This window comes from Symphalangus syndactylus, chromosome X (genome assembly GCF_028878055.3).
Source record: "Symphalangus syndactylus isolate Jambi chromosome X, NHGRI_mSymSyn1-v2.1_pri, whole genome shotgun sequence".
In the NCBI taxonomy this organism is placed as follows: Eukaryota; Metazoa; Chordata; class Mammalia; order Primates; family Hylobatidae; genus Symphalangus; species Symphalangus syndactylus.
In genome coordinates this window covers 116,360,846-116,369,376 of record NC_072447.2, presented here as the reverse complement: position 1 = coordinate 116,369,376, position 8,531 = coordinate 116,360,846, and the positions used below count along the sequence as shown (strand labels likewise).

The window sequence follows — 8,531 nt, the reverse complement described above, 5'->3', positions numbered from 1 at the left end:
GGAGAAATAATAAAATATCTTAGCACATACCTAACCCCTAGAAGCAACTCAAAGCTCCCTCTCTCCCTCCACAAGGAAAAAGTACTGAAGGGCCAGAAGGAAGGCAGTATAACATGGGAGGCTAAAAGTAAGGGCTTCTGTGCAAATGGTAACCAAAAGGGAGTATGGGTTGCTATACTACTATCAGACAAAACAGACTTTAATAAAAAATTGTTACAAAACACAAAGAAGAACATTATATAATGATAAAAGGGCAATTCACCAAGAAGATATAGCAATTATAAATATTCATGCACCAAACCCCAGAGCTTCTAAATATATAAAACAAACTTTGATAGAATTGAAGGGAGAAATAGACAATACCAAAATAACAGTAGCAAATGTCAATACCTCACTGTTTCAACAGTGTATGGAACAACCAGACAGAAGATCAATAAGAAACAAAGGACTTAATAACACTATAGGCCAATTGGAACTAACAGACATACACAGAACACTTTAACCAACAGCAGCAGAATTTACATTCTTCTCAAGTGTATAGGGAACATTCTCCGGGATAGACCACATGGTAGGCTGCAAAATAAGTCTTAACAAATTCAAAAAGATCGAAATTATAAAAGCATAAAGCATCTCTTCTGATCAAAATGCAATGAAGGTAGAAATCAATAGCAGTAGAAAAAAATCCACAAATATGTGAAAACTAAACAAACCACTCAAACAACCAATGGGTCAAAGAAGTCACAAGAGAAATTAGAAAAGATTTTGAGACAAAACGAGATTTTTTTTCTGTTTTGAAAACAAAAACAAAAATATGAAATAGTATGGGATACAGCAAAAATAGTGTTAAGAGAGAAGTTTATAGAAAGAGGCAGATATCAAATCAACAATTTAGCTTTTTATCTCAAGAAATTAGAAAATAAATGAATGAAACCCAAAGCTAGTGGAAGAAAAGAAATAACAATTAGAGCAGAGATAAATAAAATGGAGAATAGAAAGCATGAAAAAAATCAACAAGACTTTTTTTAAAAAAAGATAAACAAAATTGACAAACTGTTAGCTAGATTAACCAAGAAAAAGAGAAAGAAGACTCAAATAACTAAAATCAGAAATGAAAGAGGCAACATTATAACTGATACCACAGAACTACAAAGAGATTTTAAGAGAATACTATGAATGATTGTACACCAACAAGTTGGATAACCCAGAAGAAATGAATCAAGTTCTAAAAACACACAACCTAGCATAACTGAATCATGAAGAAAGAGAAAATCCAAATAGACAAATAACAAGTAAGGTGATTAAGTTAATAATTAAAAACCTCCCAACAAATAAAAATCCAGAACCAGATGGCTTCACTGGAGAATTCTACCAAACATTTAAAGAGGAATTAGTGCCAATATTCCTGAAACTTTTTCCAAAAATTGAAGAGGAGGAAACACTTCCAAATTCATTCTATAAGTACAGCATTACACTGATATCAAAGCCAGACAGACACTACAAGAAAACTACAGATAAATATCTCTGATGAATATTGATACAAGAATTCTCAACAAAATGCCAGTGAACTGAGTTCAACAGAACATTAAAAGAATTATACATTATGACCAAGTGGGATTTATTCCTGGAATGCAAGAATGAGTCAATATGTGAAAATTAATCAATGTAATACACGGCATTAACATTATGAAGGATAAAAACCACATGATCATCTCAATTGAGATTATAGAAAAAGCATTTGACAAGATGAAATGACCTTTCATGATAAAAACACTCAGCAAACTAGAAATGAAAGAAAATGCCTCAACATAAAAAAGGCCATATAAGAAAAGCCCACACTAATGTCAGCCTCATTGGTATGATTAAAACTTTTACTTTAATATCAGGAACAAGACAAGGAAACCTATTCTTACCACTCTCTCACCACTATTATTCAACACCAGAGAAATTACGTGAGAAAAAGAAACAAAAAAAATCCGAATTGAAAAGAAAGAAGTAAAATTATTCTTCACAGAAAACATGATCTTATATATAGAAAATCCTAAATACTCCACAAAGAACTGGTAAAACTAATAAAGGAATTCTGCAAAATTGCAGGATACAAAATCAACATACAGAAATAAATTGTATTTCTACACACTGACAATGAACAATCTGAAAATGAAATTAAGAAACAATTTCATTTACAACAGCACCAAATACTTAGGAGTAAACCTAACCAAGGAGATGAAAGACTTTTACACTGAAAACTACAAAATGTTGCTTAAAGAAATTAAGACATAAATAAATGGAAAGATATCCTGCGTTCATGGATTAGAAGACTTAATATTGTTAAGATATCCATAATACTCAATGTAATCTACAGATTCAATACAATCCCTATCAAAATCCCAATGGGATATTTTGCAGAAATAGAAAAATCCATCCTAAAATTTACATTGAATCTCAAGAAAGCCTAAAGAGCCAAAACAATTTTGAAAAAGAACAAATTGAAAGATTCACACTTCCTGATTTCAAAACATATTACAAAAATACAGTAATCAAAACTGTATGGTACTGGCATAAAGACAAACATATAGACCAATGGAATGGAATAGACAGCCCAGAAATAAATTCTCATGTATATGATGAAATAATTCTCAAGGTTGCAAAGACTTCCCCCTCAAGTGGGGGAAGAAACAGTCTCTCCAAAAAATGGTGCTAGGAAAACTGGGTATTCACATGTGAAAGAGTAGAGTGGGAACCTTGTCTTATACAATACAGTATACAAAAATTGACTCAAAGTGTATTAAATTCCTAAACATAAAACCCAATACTATAAAACTCCTAGAATACATTAGACCGGAGAATTTTTTTTTTGGATATGGCAACAAAAGCACAGGTGACAAAAACAAAAATAGACAAATGGGACTGCATCAAACTGATGAATATTTTTCATCAAAGGTTGAAAGGGCAATCTATGGAATGGAAGAATATATTTGCAAATCACATACCTGATAAAGGGTAATATCCAAAATATAAAGAACTTCTACAATTCAACAACAAAAAGCCAAATCACCAGATTAAAAGATGGGCAAAAGACTTAAATAGACATTTCTCCAAAGATGATATACAACTGGCCAAGAAGCATATGAAAAGATTCTTGACATCACTAATCATCAGAGGAATGCAAATGAAAATGCAATGATATTAGCCCACTCCTAATGGGATGGCTACTATTAAAAAAAAACAAACAAACAGAAAATAACCTGTGTCGGCAAGAATGTGGAGTAATTGCAACCTTTCTGCATTGTGGTTGGGATTGTAAATGGTGCAACCACTATGAGAAACAGTATGAAGCCTCCCTCCCAAATTAAAAATAGATCTACCATATGAATCAACAATCCCACTTCTGGGTGTGTATCTAAAAAAATGGAAAGCAGTGTCTCAAATAGATATACATACACTCTTGTTCACAGCAGCACTATTTTCACAATAGCAAAGAGGCAGAAGCAACCCAAATGTCCATAGATGGATGAGTGGATAAACAAAATGAATGGAAACAAAATATAAATGTATTACATATAAAATTTGTGTATACATATTTATATATACATGTTTTATATATGTGTATGTCTATACACACACCACACAATGGAATATCATTCAGCTTTAAAAAAGAAAAAAATTCTATCATATCCTACAACACCAATGAACCTTGAGGACATTATGCTAAGTGAAATAAGCCAATCACAAAAAGGCAAATACCATAAGGTGGTAAAATGTATGTCGTGTATTTTTACCAAAATTTTAAAAAGTTAAGAAAAAAAACTAAGGGTCCTGTGGTATGAAATGGACCTCAGTGTCAGTATTTTCATGAGCTGAGAGATCTAGGATAAGTTTGTTCTTGTAAATATGCTTTGGTTTTCCCAATCATGAAAAGGGGATTATAAAATACTACCTATTACTCAGGCTTGTTGTAAGGATCAAACAAGATAATGTATGTAAAAGTGCTTACTACAGCACTTACTAGATAGTAAATGATTACTATCTCTTAGCTATGATTGCTAGCTAAGACAACTTTAGGCTACAATTCCAGAATACTGGTTTTCATGGGATGAGGGAAACAATTAAAGCTGGAATCCTGATAACAAACATATTTTTCGTTTCTTCTCTCATGGACCTCAGCTGGGACAGAGAAGGGGCCTGATGAAGGTGTATAGACAGGATGTTTCTGATTCTCTACCTATCTCCTCTAAGGCGGCCAGTTACATTCCTTGTTGGCCAAAACTTTGTGTTAACCAGATTAAAAAATAAAATGTATTTAGAGCATACCTCTAACTTCTAGAAGGATCTCAGAGCTTCCTCTCATAACCTCACAGAATAGGAGTACTCCTGGGGGTCAGAAGAGACAAAGTAGTATGATGTGATGCTGAAGAACAAGTTAAGATGGACAGAACTTCTATGCCAGTTCTGATTATCTATGAAATCTTAAGCAGGGTTTTGAACCACCTCTGCCACAGTTTCCTCAGCTATTAAATTGGGGATATAAATGTGTAAGATAATCACTAGATTGTTGTATGAATCAAATGATATAACCTATGTAAAATCACCTAGCATAATGCTTGGCACACAGTAAGCATTTAATAAAATGTAGTTAATGTTAACCAAAGTGATCCTTGGGCCACTGTTCTGGAGAGAACTGATGTGATGTAGGGAGCCATTAAACAAACCTCCATGTCTTTGTGGCAAGAAGGATATCCTCTCCCTATTTTAGCCTCTCTCCATTGCTTCTTTGATTACTTTTTGATTCTTTTGATTACTCTCCATTTTTGATTCTTTTGATTACTCTCCATTGCTTCTTTTGATTACTCTAGACACATATTTTGTGTCTAGAGTGTTTGGAGTGGGAAGTTGAGAGGACATTCCCAGCACTTATAGGAGTAGGGAGGGTACTAGGACTACCTTTACTCTAGAAACAGGGACAAATATTCTTTTTCTCCCTGAGTTGTTATAGGGTTCTTTGTTCCTTTCTTTTGGAGTGCTAATTTCTAGAAGGAAAGAAAAGGCCTTTTGCCTAGCTCAAGGAAGTTAAGGAAGCTGCTAAGCCTATACTTAGCATGATGAGATCTAGACCTTCATGGGGCCATAGGAGGATGACATCCTTAGGAAATTTCCATTTCTGCCCCTTCTGTCACTTTCTCTCTTGCTTACTATTTTCCTATCACATTAGCCTGGTTTTTGAAAATGCATAACAGCTTTATTGAGATATATTTCACAAACTGTACAATTCACCTAATTAAAATGGTTTTTAGTATGACCACAGAGTTGTGCAACCATCACCATTTTCTAGTTTTAGAGTATTTTTATTGCCCTGAAAGAAACTCTGTAAATGTTTTTAGTTTTTATTTTATTTTTTATTTTTTCATGAAATCCTCTGGTGTTGAAACTGATTTTAATTTCTTTTTCTTTTTATTTTGTTCATGACATTTTAAATTATTTTTCTTTTTATTTTTTCATGGTGATTTATTTTTCTTTTTTTTCACGATGTGTAAATGTTGAGCAATCTCTCCTGTGGGACACCAGAATATACTATCCCCAAATATGCCTCTTTGGCATAAGGATTGTCTTAAGCTGAAGGCAATTGAGAAAAAGCAGATGTAGGAAAGCTCTCTGCCCTCCCTCTTTTTGTCTAAAAACAGAATGTAAATTTACAAAGACAAAGATACACCACCTCTCCTTTCTACCAGGGAGAACAAAGGCTAACCACTGAAGAAAACTTTAGATTCTCATAAGCCTTGAGATGGCAACACAGAAATCTACATTAACAAGCTTTTATCTGCCATTTATTTACCTTCCCACAAGTTATCACCCCTAGAGACTCACAGTCCTCTTTCTTTGTCTTGTCACTTCTCTAAAAACTGACTGTTGTTTGTTGATGGTGCTACATAAGGTGGACTTCAAAGCCACCTTTTTGAGAATTACTAATTACCTGGGTATCTTCCATATGTATGTTTATATATTATATATAACATAAGTAATTATATATTATGTATAATATATAACATATATAATCTTATATAAGTACATATAATTATATATAACATATAAAATAAATATATATAACATATAAAAATTACATTATATAATATATAACATGTATATAGACTGTATTATATATTTGTATTTATATAAGTATATAATACATTATATATACATATATAATATAATATGTATTTATATTTATATATTTATGGAAATATATTTATATAGTCATATAAATATATTTATATTTATATATCTATATAAATACATATTATATGTGTCTATATAATATGTATGTATAATATGCATAATATAAATACATATTATATATATATAGTAATAAACTTCCTTTTGCTTTTCTCTTGTTAATCTGCCTCTGCCTTTTATTACAGGGATCTGCTTTAACTGGAATTTATGAAAGTTGAAAAAAATGAGTCTTCCTTCCCTTCACTGTCCATTCTCCCTTCCCCCAGGCCCTGGCAACCAATAATCTATTTTTTATCCCTATAGATTTGCTTGTTCTGGACATTTCATATAAAAGAAATCATACAATATGTGGCCTGTTGTGTCTAGATTATTTCGCTTAGCATAATATTTTCAAGGTTCATTCATGTTGTAGAATCTATCAGTACTTCCTTCTTTTATGGCTGAATAATATGCCATTGTATATAACGGACACATTTCATCTATTCATTGGTTAGTGAACATTTGAGCTGTTTCTATTTTTTTCCCCACTGTGAAACTATAAACACTGTGAATACTCATAGCTACTATGAATATTTATGCTCAAGTTTTTGCCTGAGTACCTGGCTTTGATTTTGGAGTGTGTATACCAAGAGGTAGACTTGCTGGGTCACATAGTAACACTGTGTTGACTTTTTTGAGGAATTGCCAAGCTGTTTTTCACAGCAGCTGCATGATTTTGCACCTCTACCAGAAAAGTACAAGGGTTCCAAATTCTCTACTCCCTCCCAACACTTATTTTCTGTTTTTAAAATTGCTGTTATTATAGCTACCCTAGTGGGTCTAAAGTGGTATCTCATGTTTTTTTTTAAAGTATGATACTGTTTATTTAACTTAAAAAAACATTTCAGCATTCTAAACATAGGAAAAAATAACAGAACATTGCAAATCATATTTAAGTACAGAAGGTTCTTGAACTTTCATTGATCCAGTGGCTCTTTATTTTGCTAGCAATTAAGAATTCTAGAGTTTGTTTAAAAACAGTTTTAAAACTACCACGCTTCACTAAAAACAAAAAACCAAACACTTCTCATGCCAGCTGACCCCCCTTTGTCCACAGCTAAGAATGGCAGCAGAATGCTATATCACTATACACAGAAACAAGACCACCTGAAGCTAAACGGATGCCCATGCAGAGTCAACAGGTGGAGCCTCACAGCAGCACACCCTGAGCTACAGCCCCTCCAAAAGGCGTCTTCCCCCACAGCCTCAACGCCAAGCAAGGAGCATGAAGAGTTTGTCGGGGTTGTTTTTTCTTTTTACAAATTATAGATATGTGCAGTTGATAACTCAGCATTTCTAGCCAATAACCATAGACTTAATACCACCTTAAAAATCAAAAAAATGCCAGAAACATCTTTAAATGCCTTGTCACTCCAACTGCAATGTACACAGAGTAGGGAGAACACCAGAGTGACTTTTCATTTTTAAAATGTTTGAAATATGTACAACTTTGATACAGTTTCAGGATGCTCCAGGCACCCAACAACTTCATGTAAACCACTGACAATTTCTAGAGCACTTCGAGAGATTACAATATGATCATAATCAAATTTTGTAATTAAACTTAATGAGGGCAACAGACACTTCTCAAATAAGAGATATGTCAATTATGACACTCCCCGACTCTAAGGCATTCACAAGATGACAGATAGTTTTTTTATTCCCCCTCCTCCTTCTTCTCTTCCTCCTCCTCTTCTTCCTCCTCATCTTCTTTGTCTTTCTCTTTCACCTTTTTCCAGGCAATTTTAGTGGCACCCTTTGTACTAGCAATCTTTCCTTTAGACTTACAGTCAGCAACATCCTTCTCATACTTCTCCTTCAGCTTTGCTGTCTTAGTGATGTAAGGCTGCTTTTCTCTGTCACTTTAGTTAATCCACATCTCACCCGGCTTTTTTGCCATGTCTCCAATAGAGATGCCAGGATTTGTGGATTTGATCTTGGGGCGGAATTCTGAACAAAACAGGAAGAATCCAGACAGTGGCCTTTTGAGGGCGTTAGGGTCCTTCTTCTTGCCTCCCTCAGCTGGTCCATTATCCTTCATTTCCTGATCATAGTGTACTTTATCCACTTTTGCCATTTCATCAAATTTGGTCTTCTCTTTCCCAGACATGGTCTTCCACTTCTCAGAGCACTTCTTGGAAAATTCTACAAAATTGACAGGGACCTCTGGGTTTTTCTTCTTATGTTCTTCTCTGCATGTCTGTGCAAAGAAGGCATAAGCAGACATCTTGCCCATTTGATTTCTTGTGGTCACTTTTAGCCAT

The 8,531-nt window shown here is 33.7% G+C and overlaps 1 pseudogene; it reads right to left on the bottom strand.

Moving 5' to 3' along the window:
• Positions 1 to 7,924: 7,924 nt before the first annotated feature.
• LOC134731289 (high mobility group protein B3-like) lies at positions 7,925 to 8,531 on the bottom strand (annotated as a pseudogene).